Source organism: Pseudophryne corroboree, chromosome 3 (genome assembly GCF_028390025.1).
Source record: "Pseudophryne corroboree isolate aPseCor3 chromosome 3, aPseCor3.hap2, whole genome shotgun sequence".
Taxonomy (NCBI): Eukaryota; Metazoa; Chordata; class Amphibia; order Anura; family Myobatrachidae; genus Pseudophryne; species Pseudophryne corroboree.
In genome coordinates this window covers 426,603,383-426,616,912 of record NC_086446.1, presented here as the reverse complement: position 1 = coordinate 426,616,912, position 13,530 = coordinate 426,603,383, and the positions used below count along the sequence as shown (strand labels likewise).

The following is a 13,530-nucleotide window of genomic DNA, read 5'->3' as shown; positions in this document are numbered from 1 at the left end:
TACACTCCCCCTGTAGGCGGTGACTATCTGATCGCAGGACAGCAAAAAACGTAGCCCAGCGATCAGATCTGAATTAGGCCCTAAGTGACTCATAAAAGGTACAGGTATTGGTTGATGAGGTTCAGTGCAAGATGTAGTTAATGAGCCCTAATACTGTACATCATTCCCAACTGTCCCGATTTAGGCTGTCTCTGCATTCCAATAGTAGCCACATGTAACCCAACTGCACGGAATTTGAGAGGAAAGTGATGTAATATGAATTATTAATATATGTCCACGGGGAACCTGCCAATGGTGCATGCAGCAAGCTGAGAGGGCAGGGGAAGATAGATGGGTACACTAAGGGAATATGGAATGTACTCAACATGGGAATTGCATTCCAAATTTTTGGGCGCAGCTTGTCCCAATATGTGGCAGGCCAATGCTGGGTGGCCTACCAACAGTTAAAGGTGGTCATTCCGAGTTGTACGCTAGCTGTTTTCGGTTGCTGCGCAGCGATCAGGCAAAAAAAGGCACTTCTGCGCATGCGTATGCTGCGCAATGCGCACGCGCGACGTACTTTCACAACAGCCGATGCAGTTTCACACAAGGTCTAGCGACGCTTTTCAGTCGCACTGCTGGCCGCAGAGTGATTGACAGGAAGTGGGTGTTTATGGGAGGTAACTGACCGTTTTCGGGGAGTATGTGTAATAATGCAGGCGTGTCAGATACAAACGCAGGCGTGCCTGGGGAAACGCAGGCGTGGCTGGCCGAATGCAGGGCGTGCTCGTGACGTCAAAACAGGAACTAAACAGTCTGAAGTGATCGCAAGCTAGGAGTAGGTCTCGAGCTGCTCAGAGACTGCACAATCTTTTTTTGTAGCAGCGCTGCGATCCTTTCGTTCGCACTTCTGCTAAGCTAAGATACACTACCAGAGGGCGGCGGCTTAGCGTTTGCACGGCTGCTAAAAGCAGCTAGCGAGCGAACAACTCGGAATGAGGGCCAAAATCCTATCGGGTCTGTCCCAGCTAATCAGGAAAATTGGGAGTTATGTGCTAATGTATCAATGGCTGACCAAAATGTCACTAACATCCAAGCAGCAAAAACACACAAGCTCAGGCTGTTTATAACTCACACAGGAGGTCACTGACCTGGAGAACAGGGATACTGACTGAAATCTGTTCTGTGTATAATACAGACACAAGCTGTTCTGTGTATATAACAGACTAAACGCACTACTCTGCATAAGATGGATACACACATTACTTATTGCATATAATACTCAGGGTCTGTAATAGGGTATAATGCATCACTACTGTAAATTACATCTATATGAATATTAGAATCCACGAAGGAGTTCCGGCAGCAGGCAAAGTGCTTTAAAACAGGTCATAGGATTCCAAGGTTACTGCTAATGTCCATAATAAATGACAATAGGAAGAAGCATTATTCCTTATACAGTAATGGACAGTTTTCCTAATGAACACTGAACTCCTCATGGTAACAGAACCCACCAATTATTAGCAATGACATCAGAACTTACTATTTCTAAACATAATATTTACAAGAATTGAAACATTTTAACATCATAATAAAGATACACACACTGATCAGTGTATAATACACTGATCTGTAGAAAATAAATGTAGCACCTTGGTCTTCCTAGTACTTCATGATCAGGAGACCACAGGTGCTGACTAAAAACGGGTCTACGCAAAATGGTGGCGCTCATGAAGGACTGCTCCAAGATGGTCCTGCAAAATTCCAATACGAGGATGCACTGCTTAGTCTAGGACGATTCAGAGGTAAGATAATGTCAGTGGATGCAGAGACTTTGCGGAGCTTGTAATGACAGGAAAAGGACAGGCAGAGGCTATTAAAGACCCTGCCTTGGCGCCAAATGGGGTCCCCTGGAGCTGCAGACAAAGTGCAGAGCCTGAAGATTGACGGCACTTACACAGACCATACTGCCGGGACATGGTGCCATTGTGCGGACACAGGGAGGTGCACCCTTGGTGCGGATACCAGCCATGGGCAGAGCAGCCTACACAGTTACAGAGAGCGGTGTGGAGCTGTTGTAGACACCTTCAGATACAATTATGCAAAAATGAGCATAATGTACTTGGCCTGTGATTGCACTTCCCTTCCAAGCCTTGTCTATCTTTCCAAAAACTTGATCTCACTATAGTAAAGGCCTAATGTAATGTCAATACAAAAACACAGATAAATAGAAGAAAGCTACAAATTTATTTGATTCCCATCAGGAAAGTTGGGAATCAAATAAATTATTGTGTTGCTCAAGGCTGCTACTGAAAATACAATTGTAGAGCTATTACTGAACCTCCATTATCAGAATATTGACCGTTTGCTCTATGGAAGGCTATGGTAACTCGGAGCATCTGCCAGGCTCAGCACTGCTTATACTGAAGCCACAGCATCTTTATTTGCAGAGGCTGAATAGTGCATGGAACATACTGCCTCAACTATAGTGATCTAATATATGATAAATATTAACTATAGGATATGAACAATAAAGCCATGCACTTCTAGCAGCTAAGTATTCCTGAATTTGTTTCTCATTAGACTACAAATACGTTGATCTTCTTATTTCAGAATAGTTCATCACTATTTCCTTTCAGGAGAAACTTAATTTGAGTATTACTGTATAAAACACATGTGGCAGATACATTCACACATTCTACATGTCTCATAGAGTAACGTCAAACTATCTTGACAGCTTTTCTGATGTGTAATGCAAATGAATATTGCTGTTTGTGCAATGTGCACATGATGTTACGTGTACTGTAAAGATATCATGTTTACATAACAAAATCATTGCTATTCATAAATTATAATATAGGTTCTGCACGCCTGAACTCTTCACACACCCTGATATGCCCCCTTGACGCCTTGACTACACAGGCTGAGACATGAACAGCACATCTGGTACCAACCAGTGAGCTACAATGAAACCTGCGTCCCGCCAAGAATTTACACACCCTTCAACCAAGGGTGGTTACTTGAATGCAGCAAAAACCTTTGGCCCATTATTTTTCCCATTTACATGGCTGATTTGGAGTGCACAAAAGCAGTGTCTATTGGCGGTCGACTTTATGCAAATGCCGCTACAGACTCCTTCCCTTGTGTACATCCATGCGGCCGAATGTGCAAGGATTGAGACACACACTTTTAGTTCAGAAGAACACAGTAATACTGACTGGTATATTCTTATATAACATTCTTATACACCTTATACTGAATCCTTATTGTTCGCACCATCAAAACTTGCAACAGCCCTACGGCAGGTGTAATTTCTCCATCTGACCTATGCTTGCTGCTTTCGCTGACAAGCCTGTGACACTCCCGTAACACGCCCACTGAGCGCACCATGTTTGGGTGCACCCCTAGCCACCTCCTACTTGCTGCTCATCACTTTTCCAATTTTTTTCTGATACTATCTGAGCTGAACGCAGAAGCACCTCTGTGCGAACACTCTGTGTAACGCATGCGCTATAGGGGTTGTCAGAGTTTTCATGCATGCACAGTTGCAAATAATTGCTTAACTATATGAACATTGGCATTTTGTGTGCAGATTGCGTGAGACTAAGGGCTCTATTCAGCAATTGCATTTCTACTAAAGTACCGCATTTTTTAAGTATTCCCGCTATTCAGCATAGGGTTAACAGATAAGATAATGCAATTATCTTCTCCGATAATACCCGTCTCGTACAATATCGCACTACTGCTCTCTACACTTTTCTACTGTTCAGCAAGCAGGAAAATGGCAAAAAAACTCCCTAAAAGAATACTTTCTATAACGCCATCTCAGAATGGCATTATATGAAGAAAATCGTTTACTAACACAAAAACTGCGAGGACAGAAGGACAGTTTCCCATTAGTCCCTGCAGGATGTTGAAACTCCCTCCACGGGTGCTGTATCCTCACTGGTTTATATCAACTTACACATAGTACCTGTTTATTTGCTATCATAGGGCCTAATTCAGACCTGATCGCTGTGCTGCAAATTACACTGTCCTGCGATCAGATCGTCGCCGCCCGGGGGAGGGGGGCGGGGGGTGTGTGTGAACATTTTCCCCATGCAAGTGTGCGAATGCATTTGTACGCTGTGCAAAAGTTCCCCTCAGTCAGCGGAGAGCCGCAAAACTGTTCGCATCACACTCACCATCTAATGTTTTTCTATTCTATGCAGTGTGTGCAGTCTGTGCGTAGCCCAATACTTACTCCTCCAGTGCAAAGCAATCAGGCTGATCGGGGCCGGAGCTGACGTCACACATCCACTCTGAAAATGCTTGGAAACGCCTGTGTTTTTGCTGACACTCCCAGAAAACACTCAGTTACCACCCACGAACGTTCTCTTCTTGTCAATCACCTTGCGAACACCCGTGCAATCAAACTTTTCGCAAATTAAAATTATTTATGGTCAAAACCAGTGCTGGTGGCTGTCAATCATAAAATACGTGTACAAACAGAAGGAAATCTTGTCCCTCACCGCACAAGTGACCCCAAGGAGTTTATATAAACATTAATTGTATATTTATTTCTAAATTTCTCAATAAAAAACTTTTGGCCTAGGGGTGCGTGAAAATGTTTTTGATACTCTAGGGTGCTGTGATTTAAAAAAGTTTTGGGACCACCGCACTAGCATATATTTATATGTATACATGTTGTTTTTATATATATATACATGTATATATATTCAAACATGTACACATAAAAATTAATCCTAGTGGATTTTGATAGTAAATAAACAGGTATGTTTGTTGATATAAACCAGGAGGAATACAGCGCCCATGTCTTCTCCCTGCGGCAGCCACACATCACACATGTGATGTAATGCTGCTCAACAGCTGGATCATTAGGCTGCGCATCAACAACTAGAAGTTGGAGCAAGTGCAGGACAAAATATAGGACTTCCAAAAACAATGCCACCAGAAACTTTGCAAGGACAGCGTGGTAATGCAACCACTGTTCCTGCAAAGTTTATTGGGAGAAATAATGAGATAAAAAAAAATATTTTGTCAATATTGTCCAAAACTATTCGGGACAATATGTACACTATTATTTAATAGAGCCCTAAGAGTTAAGAACAATGGGCCTAATTCAGACCTGATCGCAGCAGCAAAATTGTTATCTAATGGGCAAAACTGTGGGCCTAATTCAGAGTTGATTGCAGCAGCAAATTTGTTAGCAGTTGGGCAAAACCATGGGGGTCATTCTGACCCGTTCGCTCGCTGCTTTTTAACGCAGCAGAGCAAACGGGTCCTTACTGTGCATTCGCCAGTGCCGTAGTGCGCCGGCGCATGTCAGACGGCCGAACGCCGTAGCAGGGATGCGATCACCTCTGCCTGATTGACAGGCAGAGGCGATTGCTCGGCGGGAGGGGGCGGTACGGCGGCCGTTTTGTGGGTGCAGTCCGGCCAATGCTTGCGTGGCCGGACCGAACGGGGGGTGGGCCGCAGCGGCTGCGTGACGTCACACGCAGACGCTGCGGGCCGGGGAGCGATGAGTAGTTCCCGGCCAGCACGCTAAAGCTGAAGTGCAAAGCTAAAGCTTGAAGTGCAAAGGCATCGCTGCTGAGCGATGCCTTTGCACTTCTGCGGGGGGGGGTGGACTGACATGCGGGCCGGACTAGCCCTGTGCTGGGGTGGTCTTCAGTATGCCGAATGTCGGGATACCGGCGCACAGTATACCGGCGCCGGAATCCTGACACCCGGCATACCGACAGCTATTCTCCCTCGTGGGGGTCCACGACCCCCCTGGAGGGAGAATAAAATAGTGTGGCGCGCGTAGCGCGCCACCGTGCCCACAGCGCGGCGAGCGCAGCGAGCCCGCAAGGGGCTCCTTTGCGCTCGCCTCGCTGTTGGCATGCCGGCGGTCGGGCTCCCGGCGCCGGTATGCTGGTCGCCGGGAGCCCGAGCGCCGGCATACCGTACTACACCCCTGTGCTGGGCGTCCCCCCGCATGTCAGGGAAGATGATCGTAGCTGTGGTAAATTTAGCACAGCTACGATCAACTCGGAATGACCCCCCATGTGCACTGCAGGGGGGCAGATATAACATGTGCAGAGAGAGGTAGATTTGGGTGTGGTGTGTTCAAACTGAAATCTAAATTGCAGTGTAAAAATAAAGCAGCCAGTATTTACCCTGCACAGAAACAAAATAACCCACCCAAACTGAACTCTCTCTGCACATGTTATATCTGCCACACCTGCAGTCCACATGGGAATCATTCCGAGTTGATCACTAGCTGCCGTTGTTCGCAGCGCAGCGATCAGGCTAAAAATCTGCATTTCTGCGCATGCGTATGTACCGCAATGCGCAGGCGCGTTGTACAGGTTCAATGAGCATCGTGGGTTTGCACAGAGTCTAACGAACATTCCTGTCGCACGGCCGAACGCAGGAAGATTGACATGAAGTGGGCGTTTCTGGGTGTCAACTGACCGTTTTCAGGTAGTGCTTAGAAAAGCGCAGGCGTGGCTGGGCGTTCGTTGGGCGGGTGTGTGACGTCAAAAGGGCTGGTCTTGTTTTGCACAAAAAGATTTTGCAGGCGCTATGCTGCCCAAGCGTTCGCACTTCTGCAAAGCGAAAATACACTCCCCAGTGGGTGGCGACAATGCGTTTGCACGGCTGCTAAAAACTGCTAGCGAGCGATCAACTCGGAATGACCCCCAAGGTTTTTCTCATTAGAGAACAATTTTGCTGCTGCGATCAGGTCTGAATTAGGCCCACTGTGTGATTTGGGAAACAAAACATAGATGCTCCCAAATGTATAATTCCATAACTGGTTGCAAGAACTTGCTTTTCCAGAACCGTCACCTACTAAAGGCACACCTAAAGCATTTCTGTACGTATATTTACCATACCCCTTTTAGTCCTATTTTCCTGATAACTATTTAGTGGATCTATCCAAGTGTTATAATTATTTGGTACTATCCCATATACAGAGGGTTTTTCTTAGGACTGAAGATCTGTGGAATAATTAAAATATAATTTTCAATATGATATTATCATATTGTCAAAGGTTAAAAGAGTGTATAGTCAAGTAGCAACCAACAGGCCAAATAAATATTAGGTCACTATAGCATATTACCAGCAATAAAGTGATTGCCTTAGCAGTGTCTTTGCATCTTAGGAGACTGCTGAGGACTGAAATGAGAGCCACTAAACATGATTTACATTCTGAATTTATGGTGCATGCTGCACTAGTGAATTAGGTTGTGGGAAATGAACGAAACACACTAACACAGAGAGCAGCGATCACTATTGTGCTCCGTGAGCAATCTGCTTGGAATGCACTAGAGCAAATCACTGTTGGCACACAGGTATAGCCCTAACATCATGCTTGCCAACATCAGTTCTCACAATTTTAATATGCATGGAGTCACCCATTTCTGTGTTGGCATACCAAGGGGTGGGGGTATCTAAATGTCAGACTGCAGTTCTATTACAGCCCTCATAGGCTTCCGCTTGGGCATTATCTGAGCCTCTCTTTGATAACCACATGAAATAAATCCAACTGATGTACAATATCAGGTATGCAGCTCTGATCAAAGCCATTCGACGTAATTATCCTGTAAGTAAGGAAGCCAACAGTACTATTATGGCCATTTCAGGCACTGATGATTGCATAATTTATATGTAATACATGTATGTCTTATAAATAAGAGGACAGATATTAATTCTTGTTTTTTTATATAGCACCTTTATACGGCTCAATGCACTTTACATACTGTATTTTGAAAACTGAACATACTAGCAGCCTCAAAATATGACTCGGCCAGTATTATCAGTCCACTACCAACATTTTATACCAGCATATATGACTTGTAACCTTGGAATAGCCGCGCACACAAAATAACTTAAAGAAACCTTGGAAGTAAGGTTGCATACTCTAGAGGAGAGGTTGACAACATATCATATGCACAGCACTGGTGCAATGCCACTGGTGTTATAAAGGCAGTTTCTGGGAATACACCAGTGACAGCGAAAATTCATTAATGAAAACAAAAAAAATTGAATATGCTTTGAATAAGCATTTTTTGTCAAAGAACAATATTTTTTCTCTTTAATTATATAATTTTCTTAACATCAATTTCTACTTTTATAACGACTTTTTATTATAATTTTGATATTATAATTTTAATGTTACTTTTTTTTTTTTTTTTACTAAGTGGAACTGAAAGACCAAATCTGGTCTACCAGTTCCACATTAGACAACCGGCTAGCCTTCAGACTTTCCCTGCAAAGCGGTAACTTAGCTCTCTTTGGACAAAGGACCACACATTGGTTATATTTTAAATATGTATCAGCTAGGAAATTTTCTGAGCCAACCACTAAAGTCTAATATCACACCAAAGTCCCAGGTTTGACCTGGAATTTGGAACATGTCACAGCTCCGACATGGGTTATTCCCTGGTCGGCGCACAGTGGAACTGTTCTGCCGGCGCATGGAATCCGGTTCACCCTATGTTGTAAACAGGATCGTGATCAGATGACCTGGGTTTCCCATTCACACTGCCCCTTAACATGGGTCTTTCCTGGGACCAGCCCTGCAAGCTACCCAAGTTGGATTCCTGTGTCACTGTACCCAGTTTCGGGGACACTTTCACACCGAGCCGTGATAATAACCCGGGTCAAAGCTGCAGTGTGAAAGGGGTATATTAGATATCTCTGAAGAGCATAACTGACAGCTACAAAGACCTGTAGAGGCTGGAAAGTATCTCCTCAGATGTAAGAAACCTGACAGGATTCAAAAGCTCTGCAAACATCAGGAGAGTCCTGTGAGATTTTGAATGCCTGAATAATTTAAGAAGAGACTTATGATGTTTGGAAAGTGGTACATTGAAAAGGGCATTTAGGAACTGTTTGGACAAATAAGTTGAGATCACGGAAGTGAAGGAAGTATCATCTATGTTATGAATAGACATCAAGATGGTCGGACTGGATAAACAGACCTATGAGATTTGGGAAGATGAATAGATTTTGGAAGGTGTGTAGTAGATACAGCGAAGTGAAATAGGGAGTTTGAAAATGTCTTACTATATGAATAACCTAAAATAACTGTATGAAGTGAGGGTTTCTACCAGTGATAGGTGAAGAAGAAACCTATGATCTTGATTACTCTGGCAATATACTGACTGCCCTAGCCTCTTGGCAAGACCATAGGTTGGCTAGACCACTTTAAGATCTGGCCATAAACATATATACATATGTATGGCTAAACAGTATGAAGGAGATCCATAAATATAGTTGGATAACGCCCATTAAGAGTCAGAAATGGTCACTAACAGCCTGCATCTATGATTTGATGTACATTGAACTAACTGGCTGTCTTTTTGAGCCTGCATTAGCTGTAATTGTGACAAATAAGGTCTAAAAATGCTTAATTGCCAGTTCAAAAAGCAACATATTCTGTGAAAGTAGATACATCTGATGAATGGAAATCTGCATAAAGATAATAAATTATGACCAGTGAGGCCAGAAATGTAACGATGGAGAATACATACCATGCCCAGTTATGCAGAACTGTCATATTGAGTGGACACTAACTGATGGCAAATGTAAACTTGTTTAGAAACAACAAAACTCTTCCTCAGGAGTCCTGTAATTAGGCACAGCGCTTGCTTTTCTGGGACATGCGTGGGCTGTCATATTTTTGCCCAAAATTATGTTGTTGTTTTTTTTCATACTGGATTTAAAAATAATATGACTTGAGGAAACGTTGAAACCTGTGACTCTCTAGTAGTTGCGGCAACTGTTGCAGCATTCCACAGGGTGACAGGACATGCTGAAACCTCTAGTTCCATAATTACAGAACAGATTGTCTGGATTACAGCGTTCAATGATAATAATTCAGAATACAGGAGTTTCTGGCAAAAACTTAATGGAACCAACACAGCAACCAATCCAACTGCTTAAATGATGCGCATCTTGCCAGTTGTGCATCCATACAGTTACTGTTTCAGATTAAAGCATGACTACAGTTCATAACGCAACATTTTATTAAAACGGAACAGGAAGAGTAAACATTCATTTTGCTTTAAACTATAAAGATACTTCACAGCTTTCATTTTTTTTCCCAGCTCTTTAATTTTAGCTGCAACAATCTGTGCGATGAAATCTGTACAAACACATAGTATAAACTTGCCCCTTTAACCAGTTCCACTACCAGCAGCACACAGTATAGGCGGATGAGCAGTTTATCTTCTGTAAATGCTCTTTTATTTGCAGAGTGGAAAACTCAACAAAACACGCCAAGCAAGAATAGCAGATTACAAAGAGGCCTTTCAGTTGTTTTCTATCCTAAATATATATCTACACAACCACCCCACCCCCTTATCTTTTTATTATACCCACTCAGAAACACATCACTTGAACTTCAGTTGCTCCCCACCTCACCGCTAATGGCGCCTTTTACTGTCAAATATACATCATATAAAAATACAGAAAGGATTAATTTTGCTTAAGGGGATATTTAAATATGACTACATGTGTTTGGGCCTTGTGACCTCAGCTGCAGGCAGCACGGTCTGCAAAGTAAAAATGATCAAACAACAGATGCTATACTAACCTCTGACATGTCTCTCTGTCATAGTTATGCCCAGCAAGGAAAAGAAAATCACTAAATGGCTAATAATTATACAAGGATCTTTAGGCCGGTATGGTGTCATTTAATCATTAAAGGGCTTTTTCCCAGCTAATGAGACAAGACATTGCTAGTTTAGTTATATGTTGTTTTAAGAAAAGACAAAAAAAAAAAGATACATGTAGCTAGGATTTATGGGTATTTCTAGTAAATGGTGTTTTTTAAAGCGGCAATTTATTCCAGCACAACCCAAGATTATTAATAATATCATGTAAAGGGAGAAAATAAGATTAAAACAACGTCATATTGTGGGGGAATGGTAATGATCAATATTACTGTTGTAATATGAAAGGTTTTGCATTAATTAAACAACAGCTAATAGTATTAATTTGGTATCCGTTTGGATGGTCGACCATGTTAAGGTCGACAGTCATTAGGTCGATCACTATTGGTTGACATTGACATGGTTGATATGGACATATGGTCGACAGGTGAAAATGGTCACCACAGGACAGGTGGACACATGAAAAGGTCGACATGGTTTTTTCCCATTGATTTTTTACTTTCATACTTTACAATCCACGTGGACTACGACTGGGAACGGTAACCTGCATACAAGGGGACGCGGTGCACGAATTGGGGTTCCTGGTCATGTTACGGAAAAAAATTAAACAAAAAAACAGTAAAAAAAAAAAAAAGCTGTGTCGACCATTTCCACGTGTTGACTATTAGTCCATGTCGACCATGTCTATGCCGACCAATAGTGGTCAACCTAATGAATGTTGACCTTAACATGGTTGACCATTCATACCAGAACCTATTAATTTGACAGCCCACTTTACAACCACCAATACACATATAATAAATGCATAATTTTACATAATTCTAAAAAAATAGTATCAATATAGTAATATTATCAGTATACTTACTATGCAGCCCAAAGTCTTGGTTGAAGTAAGATTAGCACATACTATTACTATATTATTATTATTATTTTTTTTTCCAAAGACCATCTTTGGCATTATTGCTCAGTTTGATCAGATAGGTAAATGGCACTTGTGACAATGTATATGTGTAATTACAAAGGTAACTTGGAATATAAAAAATCATGAAGAATTGTAAGTAAAGTCACATTTTATTAATAAATGATTGCTAGTCCGTGTTATGCAACAAAATGATATTGAATGTGTCACACCCAGTGTGTACAAAGAATATCTCTCTCTAGAATGTAAAGGGAGTGGTTGGGAGATATCTGTAAATGTGTATTGGTCACTGTACAATAAGGCAAACATATGTATCTGTGTACAGGTGTGTAAAGTGTTTCCTATACATGTGTAGCTCTCCTTATGGGTGTAGACGCCGTCACACAAGCATGTGTAATCTAATTACTGTATGGTTAAGGTGTTTAAACTGGTTACCGATTAGCAAGAGAAGTGAAGCATTTGCTGAATCGGTTTATGTGTGAATTTCTGGACTTGTACCTATTGTGTTAGCATTACCATTGTACAGGAGGGAGTGTATGTGCATCTGCAGATAGGTAGGTGTGTGCATGTGTGTACACAGATGATCTCCGTACATAGTGGGGCGGAACAATATTACTGTGTGCTGATATGTTAAAATGGCAGACACAGATTAAAAATAAACCAGCAGAGATGCTATAAGAATACAGTAGCCACCATCAGGAGCACCCTGCAACTAGGTGACATGGACAGAGTGGAATCATGACAGCTCTGTGTGTGCATGCACTGCCGCCACGGACAGATGTGTGCTGCTGGATTATCTCATGGCTTGTGATGTGCACAATCCAGGGTGGTGGTTACATGGGGATCTGGGGATGGAACCAGACACAGTGTCTCCCAATATTTGAACATGTTGGGAACCAGAGAGGCCTGTGCAGTAAGGGGTTACGACATGACAGAGTGGCTTCTGCTCCATATATGACAGAGGTTGATTAACCCTTCACGCCCCATAGATAAAGCAGTCACTTACCTGTTAGCAGAGAGAGGGCTTTGGGTGGGATACCCTTCAACGAGCCATAGATCTCTTCTAATGCATCCTCCACAGGCAAAGCATTGCAAAATGTGCAATCGTAAAGTGGTAGATACGAGAAGGCAATTAAATCGTGCAGTGGCAATGTCTCCTGTGTGCCCTAATCCCTCTTGCTTAAAATTGAATAAAGAAGAATCTGTAATGCAGCGCAGGGAGATACTGCAAAAGGTAATGCTTGCAGAAGAGGTTGGGCAGTGCAGGAAAACAAGGAGGCTGGAGTACAGAGAGAGAGAGAGAGAGAGAAAGAAGAGAGGGAGGGTGAGAGAGAGAGTGAGAGAGAGAGAGAGAGAGAGAGAGAGGGAGGGAGACGGGAGGTTGGGCACAGGAGACACAGATCCAGCCTCCTGAGATGAAAAAAATTGGTTGTTACTTCTTTTTTTTTTCTGTATGTGTGCTAGAGTGCAATAGATAGGGGATGCCCCACCCCACCTAGTGTGTGTGTGTGTGTGTGTGTGTGTGTGTGTGTGTGTGTGTGTGTGTGTGTGTGTGTGTGTGTGTGTGTGTGTGTGTGTGTGTGTGTGTGTGTGTGATCACTGGTCTCTACGTTCTGTACTGCTGTGCTACTGTCCTCTAATGACAGAGACTGTCCCTTGCTGATTCATCCTGTTCCATGCCAAACACCAGCAGCATGAAGGGGTTAATAGCCTCATCTGGATTGCAGGGGCTCACAATGACTGCAATCAAGCTAATGGGCTCTGCAGCTGAACTGCTGGCATTCTAGGTTCAGCAGCGTCACTGTGTGCAGCAATGTTACCAATACTATCTGACTGTACATATGAGATATATTAAAGAGAGACCTACAAATGCTGTTGTTGGTCTCTGTTCAACTTCAGTCACCCCATCTGATTAGGAAAAATAAGGTACAGTACAATATAGATCCCTAATTCCCTGGGTGT

General features: G+C 42.8%; 1 protein-coding gene across 6 annotated transcripts in view; it reads right to left on the bottom strand.

Annotated features, from left to right (window-relative positions):
- The window catches only part of EPB41L1 (erythrocyte membrane protein band 4.1 like 1), a 233,597-nt gene extending 220,474 nt beyond the window's left edge, over positions 1-13,123 (bottom strand). For 2 of the 6 annotated variants that reach the window (XM_063960307.1, XM_063960311.1), the window contains exon 1: positions 12,575-13,122. The gene's annotated coding sequence lies outside the window, so the exon portion shown is untranslated. Of the gene's footprint in view, positions 1-12,574 lie in introns of all 6 variants that reach the window. The other 4 variants (XM_063960310.1, XM_063960313.1, XM_063960309.1 and 1 more) reach the window with 3 other exon arrangements.
- Between the last annotated feature and the right edge of the window lie 407 nt (positions 13,124-13,530).